Raw genomic sequence first — 12100 nt, 5'->3', positions numbered from 1 at the left:
TACTTAGAATTACCGATGCGTTCATGGCTTCCTCTCTTTGGGTTTTCTTGCACCTTTACTGCTTCCTGTTCAGCCTTGATTTCCTACTTGTTGGGGTGTATCCTTTCACGCATCTTTCAAAAAGGCTTGCTGAATGGCAAACAGTGGACAGTGAACTCTTTGGGTCTGTCTGAAACTCTCCAGAGAGTAGATTAACTGGATATAGAATTTCTAGGTTAAGAGTTATGTTCTTCCTATTTAAAAACTTATTGTATATTGAATTCCATCCTTTGTGCTGCTGATGTCTCCTCTCCATTTTACTCCGGCTCTTCAGTTCTTTGCCTACCTCTCCCTTGTTTAAGATTTTCCCTTTGTCTCTGGAGTTCTGCAGATTTCACAGTTTTCTCTTGGTCGATGGGCTTCAACAGTTTTACTATAAAAAGTCCTTGCATGGATTCGTTTTACTTATTTTGCACGGGACTTTTTTTGGGTTTCCTCAATCTGAGTGCTCACGTCTTTCTTCACTCTTGAAAAACGGGAAGCCATGTTTTCCCCCTGAAATATAATTTTAGACAGATGCAGAAGTCTGTTGTCCTGCCCTTGTCTGAGCAGATTGTCGCTCTGTCCCTGCTGCCTCATCAGCCATTGCTGCTGCCTTCCCCCTCTGCACACCCGTGGGCCGTGCGTAGTCTCCAGGTCCCTCTCTGGAAGGAACATCTGGCCCGTGACAAATCTGCCTGTGACTATTCTTCACATGCTCCCTTGGTCCCCGCCCCCTTCTCGCCTCCACTGGAACTTTTAACCTGTTTTGAAATCTCACTCTCTTTTCATTACCTCTCTCTCCCGAGGGGCTGATTTTGTCCTTGTTGGATCTGCCGGCTCTGATCTTGGAGGGGTGTTCTGCCTGGAGTCTCGTGGGCCTGCCGGTTTCTCCCTCTGCATCCGCTCACCGTGCCCTTCACTAGCAGAAGCCTGGTGTGGATCCACTGGCGATCGGCTCAGGCAGAAGCGCTCACTCTCAGACGGGCATGCAGCTGGAGCTGGTGTGCAGCCCACACCCGGAGGAGGGCGGGTGGGCGAAGGGAGGTCTCTGAGCAGGGCCTTCGTCCTGTGGGGCCTCCTGTGACCCGCCATGGCTGTCCACCCCCGGACTGTCACATGTATGACAATAATAAAGCCCTGCTTGCTCCATCCCAGGCGGAAAGCTCTAATAATTACCCCACCTGCGTTCCTGCCACAGAGACAAGTGTGAACATGAAAGACACACCACACCCTGTACCACCAGTTTGGGTTCTCAGTTTTCCCGATTACTGTCCCGGCCACAGCTGCTTCATGGGGAACCCCTTTCATGTTCCCATAGGACAAGGACTTAGACGCTCCTGGTGGGTGTCCAGTGCTCAGCCTCAGGCCCTGGTTCCGGAGCCCTGGGGAGGCATTTGGCTCACACTGTCCCCTGTTCCCTGTGGGGCCCTTCTTCATTTCTGACCTTCTAGGTTTGGGCCCTCGCTGGTGTTCTTTGTTATATGGAACCTCTGGTCTCCATATCCCTTCTAGTAGCTACAGCCACAAGTCTCAACAGTAAGGCCTCATATAATCCAATGAAAGAGTGAAATCTTCCCCCTGAAAATTGTGCTTATCACCATGGGCCCTCACGGAGGCATCCGCAGGTTAAGAATCCATGAACTGTAAGATGGACGTGTTCTGGGGCCCTAATGTGCAGCATGGTGACTAGTTAATAATACTGTATTCTATACTCGAAATTTGCTGAGAGAGTAGATCTTAAATGTTCTCACTACAAAAAAAGAAAAGAAAGAAAGAAAAGAGGTGATAATGTGAGGTTAGGCTGTGCTGGCTACCCTTATTGTGGTAATAACTCCACAATAAACACGTGTGTCGAGGCCTTTACTGTGCACCTTCAACTCACATACTGTTATGTGTCAATTATATCTCAGGAAAGCTGGAGGAAAGAATATTTGTTAGCATGGCCAGATACCTGTTGTCGTTCATCTGTTACCAACATGTTTGAAAGTCAGATAACAAAATATGGTGATGCGTTCCCACTGCAGGTTTATGCATATGCACTTATACAGTGTATGCATGGAAGAAATTCTGGAATGGCTTCTCCCCACATGTTGGAAACGTCCTCTTCAGGGTTCTGTGATCATGAGTGACTCAGTTCCTTCCATCTATGCAAATGCAGCTGCCGAGATTTTATTATAAACCTCTGTTTCCTAAACCGTGTAAGCTGCTATTGGAAACAAGGGAGACTCTCAAGACAGGAACAAAACTCCCTTTCCACGTGAATGGAACTGACCTTACCTGACACACAGGGGATACTCTGGGAAAAGGTCCTAAATCTAGGCTGATGATCCGACCAGCTCTGAGAATGGGGCTGGCACTCTCCACTTAGAAGCTGTGTTTTGAGGTCATTCACGAGCCCCACAGGTAGGCCAGGCACAGTCCCTTCCAGGGGGGCCGGCACCCCCTCCCCATAATCAGCCTGGATGTCTCAGCCTACTTCCATAAAACCAGTGTGAGGATCTGCCATCATGGAAACAGCTTCCCCGAAAGTGGTACATGTCCTCTGGGGGAGGTTCCCAAGGACCAGACCTCTTGTCTCGCCACAGCAGGCAACTTTCCTCTGGCTTCCCCAGGGGACTGTTTTGCTGGAATCGTTCTGGCACATTCCCGGGGAGCTGGGATAAGCTCACCTGGCGGCAGCCTCGTGGACACAGACTCTCTAAGCACAGGTACGTAGCACGAGGTACGGTTCACACTGAGCCGCAAGGTTACCGGGTCCCCCTTGCGGAGCCCGGCCAGGTTTCAGGTGCTCCTTCTCGCCCGCCCGCTCATGCATCTCCTCACGCAGCTTTTGTGTTGAGAGTCTGAGCTTCCAGGTCACCCCCAGCACCCCAGACAGCAATTACCAGCCCATCGCTGGCCAATTTAGATTTAGCACGCTGACCCAGTGACAGAGCATGGCCCATTAGGACAACGATCAGACTGTAAGTGGTCTGTTTGGCCATCGAGAAGGGTCCTCAAAGGACTAATTCTGCTTTTGTTAATGAGGGCTCTTTTCGTGTCCTGGTGCTGCTTTTCTTGATGTATGACAGATTTATGAATCATGGAGGATTTTAATATTAATGTTGGTCTGATGGAAGATAAATTGGACACAGAATTTATTGGCCTAGGAAAGAAATAGATGTCCCCTCCCCCGTGACTAGGAAGACAGCAGTAGGAATTTGTCCGTTCATCCAAGAGTTTGTTCACTGAGCCTCGTTTCAGGAATCTTTGGGGAGCGGCTCCTCAATAGGAAGGAAGTGTACGCCCAGGGGGAGAAAGTCTGCTGAGGAAGTTGCCAGCTAGCACGGCCCCATAAGGGGAGGGGGGCGGGCGGGGATGCTGGTTAAGCCCGCACCTGTTTCTCTGGCCTCCACTCCCCTTGGCTTTTGCTGGACCTGTAACTATCAGAATTCAGAAAGAGAATAAAACTGATGGATGCCTTCGGTGTCTGCTGCCTGCCCATTTCCTCAGGCTCCCTGCTCTCTCCTGGTTCACACTGTGTTTCAGTTATAATTTCCATAGCTCATTACTGAGGTCCAGGGTTGGATTACTTTCTGGTCTTCCCGACTTAAATACGAAGGTAAAACCAGTCACACATTTAGCGGTTAGTGAGTGCTCACTCTCTGTCAGGCCAGGCTCCAGGGAGTTTCTCAGGTCCTCTCCCCCAGTCCGTGAAGCAGTACCACCCACTGGGAAATATCAGTACTGACCCCGCGGTAACAATACCCACAACAAGGCCCACCGCGGTTAGGAAGTGCACCCGAGTTTACCGAGCAGACAAAGGGCACAGCTCGGATCTGAAGCTGCCTGGCTCCAAAGTCAAACCCTCATCGCCATCCTGTGTACCCTTACGTGGCTGTCAAGGGTAAGACCCCTGTCGTCCCCCCTGTCGGGCTCCTGAGCTGTGTGTATGCAGGTTTTGTTCTTTAAGATTCTCTAAGAATTCCTCAGGCAAGCAGTCATCACCCAGTTTGCAGGAATAATGTCATCAGGGCTCTTAGCCCCGTGAGCACCAGTGCCCGGTGGACACACAGACCGCGTCTCAGCCCTGCCAGCAGCCGTCAGGGGCAGAACTGGTTTTCAGAACGATTTCCCTGTGACGGTAATCTGAGGACTTATGCTCTTGAGTGGCTCAGCTCAGACGATGGGGAAACATGATGGCCGACGTGACCAGAGGCTTTCAAAATGGCGGGGAGTGCCATGCTCTCTGTGGAACAAAGAGCCCCACACGGAAATGGCAGCAGACCCAAAGATAAGCCAACCCCTTCTGCTGGTTTTATGCCCAGAGAGCTTCATTCTTCCCTTGCTCTCAGAGTCCGTTCTGTTTCCACCCCAACTAGGTGGCTTGCCATACAATTCTGACAAGCACACCCCAGAGTGACAAGCAGACCCCCGAGATTAAGGGCTGGATCCTCTCCCCAGATTGCTCTACCTCAAATGGAGCTGCTGGTGGAGCTCCCAGGCCACCTGCACTTCCAACGACTGGCTATGGACTCAGGGGCTTCTGAGACCCCTCTTCAGGTCTGACAGTTCACTGGAGGCAGAGCTCAGGAAAGCACCATGCTCCAGTCTTATTAAAAAGGATGCACAACGACGAGACCCACACAGGGAAGCCTGGGAGGGAGCACAGAGCTTCTGGACCCTCTCCTCAGGGAGCCCGAGTGTGTAACCCTCCGGGGATATCAGTGTGTCCACCAGCTAGGAAGCTCCACCAAGTCAGGGTGTCTGGAGGTGTGATCAGAATTTTCATTATGTAGATACAATTGATTAAATCACTGGCTGTAGGATTGAGTCCAACCTCCAGGCCCTCGCCCCTCCTGGAGATCTGGCTGGCTCAAAGCTCCGGCCCTAGAACCACGTGGTTGGTTTTCCTGGTGACCAGCCCCCCATCCTGACACTCCGTGGGGGCCTACCGGGAGTCAGCTCACCAGCATAACAAAGGCACTCTTTTTTTAATTAATTAATTTATTTTATTACTAACATATAATGTATTAATTGTTTCAGGGGTACAGATCTGTGATTCAACAGTCTTAGACAATTCACAGCGCTCACCATAGCACATACCCTCCCCAGTGTCCATCACCCAGCCACCCAATCCCTCCCACCCCCCACCACACCAGCAACCCTCAGTTTGTTTCCTGAGATTAAGAATCTCGACAAAGACAATCCTATCACTTAGGTCATTCTGCCAGAAACCCAAGACAAAGATGGAATATATATATTTTTTATCATACTGTGGGGTCTCTTGCTCACAGTCCTGTGTCCTGCCCTAGGGATGAAGACAGCATTACTGATGTCGGCCAGGGTCTCCCCTGCAGGTGAAGCACTAAACCACACCTGCCCCAGGGCTTGGTCCCAGTGGGTGAGATGCTGTGGGGCCAGATGAGGGCTGGCCCCCATGCTGTTGAAGACTCTCCTCAGAGGAGACTGTGCCTAAAACACATAAAGACCGAGCCAGAGCAGGAGTTTCTAGGAGACTTGCCTGGTTCTCATTTCTCCAGCGAGTAGGTCAAGGGGCCACGCTCACTGAACACATTCTGCATTTTTAAATTGTGGCCAAAGGAGCACAGAGGGTAAATCAGAGACATTATCAACCGTTCAGGGCCGATCCCCAGCTGAGCCAAGGGTGTCACTCTCCTGCGTCATTATATGTGCGAGGAAATGCAGAAAGGGCTTGTCTGCCCCTGTGCCCTTCTGGTTCTGTTTCCTTCCTTGTTGACTTTTCGACTCACTGGCTTAAATAAACTCTTCTTACAGGGACGAAAGGGCATTGACTGGACGTCCTTTCCCTCTGGTATTCATCTAAGCAGGGGGAAATGTGTGCAGTTGAAGAACAAGCTTGTACTAAGCAAGGCTGGACCCATAACATGGCTTCCCACTATCTGTCTCTGCCGTCGGCTGCTGTTGGTTGCAGGCTCCTGGCAGATGAGGTCCTGGAGCTCAAAGGTGTCCACATGCACCATGGTGGCCAGGATTAAAGAGGGGCCTGGTGGGCAAGGCACCAGGGAGCCACGAGCCTGCCCCAGCGTCTCAAGTCGGTTCAGGCGCCACAGCAAAAAGTGACAGAGGCTTATGCAGCGCACATTCATTCCTCAGGGTTCGGGAGACTGGGCTGTCCCGGATCAAGGTGCCGGCAGATTTGGATCCTGGTGAGAACTTTCCTCCCGGCTAGTGGAAGGCCGCCTTCTCAAGGTGTCCTGCCATGGTGCAGACAGAGAGCTCTCTGGCGTCTCTTCTTGTAAGGGCACCAATCCTATAGGATTGGGGCCTCACTCTTATGACCTCAGTTTACCTTAATTCCTCCCTTGGAGACCCCAGCTCCAATCCAACCACACAGAGGGTTAGGGCTTCATCTTTGCAGGGGTCGGGGGAGACACCATTTAGTCCACGGCACCAGGATTTTGTGGGCAGGGTGACAGAAACACTTTAGAAATTATTTTTTGATTCCCTAAGATAAAACTTTATTTTCCCCCCTCCTCTCAGTACTCTGACATCAGACTGGGGGGGAGGCAGGTTTTCCCATCCCAGGCAATTCTCTAAATCTCGGCCTGCTCACACACATGTTCCTGCATGCACACAGTCTTGCAATAAAGCTAAGAGAACACGTCTTTCTGCCTCAGTGTGCATTATTTCCACTTGAAACTGGAGGGACTGCTTTAGGATGTGATTTACATAGCTTTTCTCATTTTCAAAAAGAGGGGGAACAATCTGCAACACATTTTGGCTAAAAAATACATGAGAATCTTCTAAGGCTTTTTAAGCACCCAGAACATAAAAGGGAAATTGTCCCAACAGAGGCGCCGTGGTTGATTCGGCCAATAATACATATAATATTGCATTCTAGAAATGTTAGCGCCTCTGTGGGCAAGCTCATCAATAGGCACAACTTTGAATAAAACACTTTGTTATTAAATAAAACCTCCTCACAGACAGGGACTGTGAGGGCTTCCCGGGTCAGTCATTTGGGTTTGAAATCTCCTTTAATATGAATTTCCAGAGGATATTACAAAGGACCTACACGGGCAATAAAACATTGTGTGAAGCCAGCTAAATATGCATTTCTGCAATGGGTCTCCTTAAATGTCCATAAATACATATGCATGAGGCACAGCAAACACGCTTGCTTGTTCCTCACTCTGGAAAACAGGTTTCGGGGGGGATATGCTGCAACAAACCTCCACATCTTCACTGCAGAGCCAGCCACCCAACCAGAGCCCAACTCAAATATTTGAGAGAAAACAAGCCGCCCTTGTGTTGCAGGCTGGAGGCCCAATGTCACTGGACACAGCAGACGGCCCCTTTGGCCTTCTGGAAGGAAGTGGCCCTGAGGCTTTAGTGGCTCAGGTCAGCCCACCTCTAGGGACTGGGTGTGTTTCTCATTTCCACCTTCTCCTCACCTGAGCTCCAGAGAGAGGCCAGCCTGCCTGTTGTGTGCTGCGTCTTCCCAGCCTAGTGCCTTCAGCACCCTTGGCAAGTCACGGGTGCCCCTACAAATATGCATACGTGGTCTTTTACAGGACTGCGGTGTATGGTATATGAAATTCCTGGGGCTGCCGTAGCAAACAACCACAGACTTGTGGCTTGAAACAACATGGTTCTGGAGGCCAGAGTCCAAACTCAAGGTATTGGCAGAGCTGACTCCTGGTGGGAGGCCCCGGGGAGCTTCTCTCAGCTGCTGGTGATCCATGGTGGTCCCCGGTTATAATTGCATGCGTGCAATCTCTGCCTCCATCCTCACCTGGCTGTGTTCCCTCTGAGTGCCTCTCTCCTCTTCTAAGGTCACCAGTCACATTGGATTAGCCGTCCCTACTCCAGCATGACCTCATCTTAACTAATGACATCTGCAATGACCCTATTCCCAAGTACAGTCCTGGGGGTTACGATTGCAACATACCTGTTTGGGGGACACAATTCATCCCACAACAGACGGCTTTTTACTCTTGGTCGCTGTTGAGGCAGCAACCATGCTTTCAGAACCCAAGATCCGTTTATTCAACTCGCCCATGGTAATTAAGCACCTGCCAGGCATAGTGCTGAACTCAGGGATTTAATGGGGAGTAAACAGACAGTGTGCACCTGCTAGAGGCAGCACCAGACAGAGGTGAGGACGGAGGGGCTGGGGGAGAGGCTTGGTATGGAGCTTGAACCCAGGACGCAACGGTGGCTTGGCCTTAGCCAGAGAGCAGAAAATGGAATCAAGAGACCCTGGGGCAGACGAAGTCATGGAGACACAGCACAGCCCCACAGGGGCAAGAATGCCCACAAACACTCAGCACTGCCCGAGAGCATCCGGTGCGACTCAGCACTGCCCGGGTGCACACGCTCTCCAGCTAGTAGGAGGAAGGAAAATACCACTCAGGGTTGCAGACGCTGAGCAAAACCCCACCACCATGCCCTGCTGGGAACAGAGGTCAGCAAAGACTTCCGAGAAGACCATTTAGCGGAAGGCTCTCCTCTGGCAAGTTGCTGCAGACGACATGTCCTAAAGCACCCATCACACCTGTGTCACACGCGGAGGGCTCTTGTGGTAGTGGCATTCCTCGGGGGGCTCAGGAGCTGCTGGTCACCTACGTCTTCAGCAACAGAGGAGCAGCTGAAAAATTCGGGGTGTCCATATTTAAATTATGGTTTAAAAGCTACTTAACTAGTGGGACTATGGCTACAGCATATTAGTTGAGAAACTCTAGAGTAAAACTATACTTTAGCAGGTTTCCAGTCTATGGGGAAGTGTACATAACAGAATATGATGCAGAAAATGCTGATGACAAAATTATTTATGGCGTGATTCCCCACTGAAAGTCTTTGTGTGTGAATATATAGGAGTTACACAGGTGTGCATATATTTAGAAAACAAGAGTGAAACAAAATACACCAAATTGATAACAGTGATTATCTCTGTTCGGCGGTGCCTTGGGTCATATTTGAAAGTTCACTTTTTTGTTTTTATATATCTGTAACATGGCTTCACAGAAGAAACGGAGGGCAATACAGAAAAATATGAACTATTTTAGAGCATTCGAGAGTAACATAGACCACTGGACCTCTTCTTCCTTAGACTGCTTTGCTAAGTCTTACTTCCTAAGTTTTCCTCTGGGAGACAGCCTCCCCACTTCTGCTCTGGGAGCCAGGTCTTCTGCTCCAGGGATGGAGAACAGCACACTCCAGGGATGGCCTTACCGGGTCTAACAGCTTCTTGCTCTTGCTCAGCGGGATCTCCTCAGGCGTTCACTGGCACCTACCCAGGTGAGCAGGCATGAAAGGGCAGGTAAATTTGGAATGAAGGGTGAGAACTAAAAAGGAGCAGAATGCGTGCGCGCGTGCGCAAAGCGGGTGTGAACCAGGGACTGAGTCCAGGCTGATTCATCTGGACATAAGGAGAACAACTTCCTATCTCCAGGGACCATCAGTCTGGCCATTTTCACCGGTGCTTAATCCCCCTTAGAGCAGAGCAAATATTTTAGCATTTTCAATATATATTTTAAGGGTCTGGCTTGAAAACCCAGAAGCCAGGAAACCTGAGCCCAGGCTGAAATTCTCTCTGCAAGCAGGTCTGGGGCAGTGCAAACGACATGAATTATACCCACCATTACCTCAAGACACGCTGCTCCAAGTTGGCATAAAATTGCCCATTTCCTGTGGTGATATAAGGGGCCTTATTCTCGATGCTCGGTCGATATCAGGAGCTACTATTTTGTGCCTGACACATTGGTCATTTTAATCTCCCTGGCCTCCATATCTGGGCCATGCCCCAATCTTCTGTGGCCATATTTTTGACTCCGTCTGCCGTTTTCACCGCCTGGGTCCTTTGGACGGGCTCATATTATCCAGGAAAGTCGAGAGCCTCGTCCCTCCAGGGGATGTCAAGAAATGGAGGAAACTTTATAAGCAGACAGAATAAATAACAGCACACTCAGGTGGTGAGGCCTTGGGAGATGTAACGGGGAAGGAACAAGGTGGCGCTGAGCACCTCCCACTCATGCGCGTGCGTGCAGGAGCGTGCACGCACACTCCACCCCCAGCACACAAATGCGGTTCCCCTCCAGCTTCCTGATTTCCGAGGAACTCAGTTCACCTTCATTCCCACCGAGGTGGAGGAATGGATGCAGGCCCCCTCACTGTCCTTCCCACAGTCAGTCCTGCTCTAACGCTGGCTATGCAAACAAGACTTTGTTCCAATGTGCTTGGAGAGCAACTGGAGCAGGGTGCAATCCCGAATTTCAGGTTTGCTTATGTGTGATTTTGTCTGGAAGAGACAGAGGGGTGGAGGAAACGCAGTTCTCTGCACCCAGCTGAGCAGAGCCGTTTAGGGACAAGCCTCAGCATCCATGTCCACCTCCGTGCGCCACGTGTGTTGGGAGACAAGCCCATCTGTGGCAGCTGGTACACCTTCCCGTGCGACCTCAGACAACCTTCCTTCCGCCCCCACAGTAGCTCAGGAGCTGCAGCCCTGCCACCACCCACGTCCACAAGCCACCGCGGGGCTTCTCTGAGGTGCGGAGCCACATTGTGGCATCTGTGTATTTTCTAGCCACAGAATAGGGTGCTCCCGTGTCTCATTGCACCTGTCACTGTCCAGGTTCCTGACTGTCGCCCCTGATCCCATTCCCCAAGAGCCCTGTGGGGTTAGCACCCAATTCTGCACAAGCCTCGACCGGTCGAGGGCAGATGTTACCTTGCAGCAGAACTGACCACACTTGTATAATTCTCTGACTCAGGAGAGGTTACAGGCAAAATCTGAAATCTCTGTAGCATTTCACGCCCCGGGAAGACATGGGGATGGTGCTGGAGAGACATGGGGGAGAGCAGAGTGACCAGGACCTCTCTGGAGGATGGAGATAAATGACTTGTAGCCAAGGATTTGGGGTTGCTTGTGTGGTGGGCTGAGGAATCCGCCCAACGGCGCCCAAGTCCTAATCTCTGGAATCTGTGAGTGTCCTCTTCTGGCAAAATGAACTTGTCAGATGTGACCAAGTTAAGGATCTGGAGATGGGGAGATTACCCTGGATTTTCTGGGCGGACACCAAATGTCATCTGAAGGGCCCGTGTGGACGGGGTAGGGGAAGAATTGTCCAGAGAAGGGGCAATGTGACCCTGACGCCGGGGGCTGCAGTGCTGGCTTCGAGGAGGGGGACAAGCAGGGAAAAGCAGCTGGGAAAGGCAGGGAACCGATTCTCCCCTGCTGGAGGGACCGTGGCCCTGCTGACACCTTGATTTTGGCCGCGTGAAAGTGGTTTGGGGTTTATTTTTGGATTTATGACCTCCGGAACTACAAGAGAATAAATGTGTTGTTTTAAGCCACCAACTTCGGGCTCATCTATTACGGCAGCCACGGGAAACTAACGTGCAAGCTTTTTGGATGAGGGAGGGAGGCGCAGCCATGGGAAACTAATGTGCAAGCTTTTTGGATGAGGGAGGCAGGATCTTGGGAGCAGCCTGAGTGAGGCTGGAGTTAGGAGGGCAGCCCTCATCTGGGACGGTTTGTTAGGTTGCTCTGCTTCTCGGGTGTCCCTGCCACAGAATGGCTTTGGCAGGAGCTGTAACTGCCCTGTGACAACCAGGTCTCTTCAGGGTGCTTGGGGCATTCTGTGAAAAATGTCACGGTAAGTAGCACCCCCAGTGTCCCACCCGGAGAAGGCAGGGGATGCATGTGGGTTTTTCCTTCTTTCTTCGAAGACCCCTAACCCTGGCTCCCGCTGACCCCCTAGCCCCACTCCTCATCCTGCAGCTCAATGCCATGGATTTTTCCTGAACCAGCCCCCACCCCAGCGCTGTGTGCCCCTCTCCCTCCAGCGCTGGACACTCCAGCTGCCCAGGCCCCGCCGGCCCCTTCCTGATGCAGCTCGGCCTGCCCGCTCCGGCCCACCCACTGCTCCTCAGGAACACCATTACTGTAACCCAGAAAAGTGCTTTAGGATGCAGTTTGCAGGAGAGACATTACCCAAGATAAGGTCTGATGGCATTGGGCTGCTTTTCCTAGCTTTCATCTTCCAAATGCCATTAATCTGCTCTCCGAGGAGGACAGATGCACACCGGCTCTGGGCTCGATTAGCAACAGCGT

At 51.3% G+C, this 12100-nt stretch overlaps 1 protein-coding gene across 1 annotated transcript in view; it reads left to right on the top strand.

The window, feature by feature from the left end:
* Positions 1-935, top strand: part of AJAP1 (adherens junctions associated protein 1) — a 189544-nt gene extending 188609 nt beyond the window's left edge. Inside the window, exon 7 of the mRNA XM_073903444.1 lies at positions 828-935. The gene's annotated coding sequence lies outside the window, so the exon portion shown is untranslated. The remainder of the gene's footprint in view (positions 1-827) is intronic.
* Positions 936-12100: the final 11165 nt, after the last annotated feature.

The sequence above is a fragment of the Callorhinus ursinus genome, unplaced genomic scaffold (assembly GCF_003265705.2).
Source record: "Callorhinus ursinus isolate GAN/ISIS: 27379988/994484 unplaced genomic scaffold, GSC_fseal_2.0 scaffold18, whole genome shotgun sequence".
Lineage (NCBI taxonomy): Eukaryota > Metazoa > Chordata > Mammalia > Carnivora > Otariidae > Callorhinus > Callorhinus ursinus.
The sequence above is the reverse complement of the archived record's forward strand: the minus strand, read 5'-3'. Positions and strand labels throughout refer to the sequence as shown.